The sequence below is a fragment of the Penaeus monodon genome, unplaced genomic scaffold (genome assembly GCF_015228065.2).
Source record: "Penaeus monodon isolate SGIC_2016 unplaced genomic scaffold, NSTDA_Pmon_1 PmonScaffold_108, whole genome shotgun sequence".
Lineage (NCBI taxonomy): Eukaryota > Metazoa > Arthropoda > Malacostraca > Decapoda > Penaeidae > Penaeus > Penaeus monodon.
The window spans coordinates 75230-77500 of NW_023639492.1; positions in this window are offsets into that span (position 1 = coordinate 75230).

The following is a 2271-nucleotide window of genomic DNA, read 5'->3' on the forward strand; positions in this document are numbered from 1 at the left end:
GCCTTTGGACGGACACACAGCTTTTTCCGGTCCTTCTGCATCTCCAAATGCCTTGTTGATCGAAGTTAATGGCTCTGTGCCAGACCAATCGTCTATTGAATTCTTAGGTCTGACAGCCCAGAGATATGGACTACGGATACCAAGGTATGTTTAAAATTTTTCTGTGACTTAAGTCCTCGCCGCAAGCATGGACGGAATGAACGGGTTTCCCCTAACAGGCCACCAACAGTCCTGAACCTTGATCCTTGGCCAGGAGACCTCTAGCCTAAGGACTTTGCCTCATTGCTAATGCATCGAGAGCTGCCACAGTGACTCCAAGGACTGTAGGATAACACATTTCAAGGTTGAGACCTGATACTGCCTAGTGTTGCTCCACACTGACTTTGGCTAGTTAGCTTGCCCATATCCAGTACATAGAGGTGTTGAAAAAAGTGTTTGGTGCGTATAAAGGCTTGTTATAGGCCAATAATCTGCGTCCGGAATCCCTGAGTTCAGGATTCCCATAGTGAGTCCCGATGCACTTAGTCAAAAGCTTTTGAGGTCGATGTGGTTGGAAGCAATCCACAAGCAAACTCCGATGGGTTCCACAATTACTCGAAACGCTAGTAGACGTCTATGTGGAACTTGCCTGGAGTAAAATCCAGACTGATCCAGTCTCTGATGCCTCAGTAGGTGGTTGTGGATCCGTTTCAGAACAATGTGGGTGAAGAACCTTGCCTAGATGCTGAGCAGTGTAATGCACGGTTAGTTGCTACAATCCCAATGATCCCCTTTCCCCTTCCAGAGATGGACCACGCCCTCAGCAGGTCAGGGGGAATGGTACCACGACTGCCAGATGGCAGTAGGACTTATGCAGGCCCGAGCCACAGGTTCACACCAGACCTTAGCAGTCAGCAGGGAATCACATTGCTGCAGCTCCCACTGCTTAGCTTGGAAAATCGCCATCATAACCTCTGTTAATTTTAAAGAGTAGGAGGTTCTCACTAATGGGTGGTTCGGCACAGGTTTTGTGACATCGCTTGCCATTCAAGCTAACTGTGGGGTCTACCTGGAAACGGCTCAAATACTCAGCCCCAAACGTTCATGACCTCAACATGCTTGAGATAAATCCGATCATATGCGGATCGGAACTGCAGTCAATCTGCGAGGAGGGCTTAGAGTCAGCTTTCTCAGGGCTTGGTAGGCAGGGGAAAAGTCGTTACCAAGGAAAATGGCTTCAAATCTCCTCAGCAAGATCCTGAGGAACTGTTCCTTGTCCCTTCTCAGCAGTGTCTGAGCACATACGCACCATGGAGCGACACAAGACTTGATTACCATTCAGCCAAGCCATGCAACATGCTTCAGTGGCCTCTAATGTCTCTAGGGAGATGGACTTCTGCCTTGCCACTAGAGGGATGGGGAGTTTTGAATTGGACCCACAGGGTAGCCACAATCAGCCTATGGTCAGTACCACAGAACTCGGCACTCCGGTAAACCCTGCAGTTCTGAAGGAACCTCCATCACGTGCTAACAAGAATGTGGTCGATAGCCTTGGCACTGTATCGTATCGCTGTACAATGTCCAGCGATGCGGGTTGGTAGCGCTAGTAACAGAAGCAGAGTATCATCATTTTCGGAACAGCAAAGTCTGGGAAGGAGGCTATTTATCGCTGCTGAGATTAGCTCCCAAGCCATGGGGGCCGAAAGACATCTCATAGCCAGCTCAGTCACAGCCGGATACCGCATTGAAGTCGCCCAGAGCAATGCGAATATCTCGCCGGAGGCAATTATCTGCCACAGATGCGAGTTTGGCGTAGAACGGCATTTTCACATCGAGTTTACATACATCGGTAGGAGCGTATACAGGAATAAGAGACATGAAGCCAAAAGCATGCTTCAGTCTGAATGCCATAATACGCTCATCAACTGGTGTCACCTCAACTACCGAGGGCTGAAGTCGGATGGATCTGGCTATGGCTACACCCCGAAGGTGGTGACCATTGCTGCGGCCCGACCAGTCGTAGGTGTACCCACCCATATTGATCGTGCCGCTACCAGGTCTTCTCACCTCCGAGAAGGCAGCCACCTCAACTCCCAGTCACTTCAATTCCCGAAATAGCAGAGGTCCGGATGTTCCAAACGCCTACCTGGAAAGCTCACCTGAGGTTAAGCCTCAGGTGGTCACTCTGGGTCCACGCCCTGGCAGGTTGGCACCTGCCGCCAACTCTTGTTCCAATCCTGCGCCCCGACATTTGCCCTCCCAGTCGGACCCACAGCCCGATTTGCTTGCTAG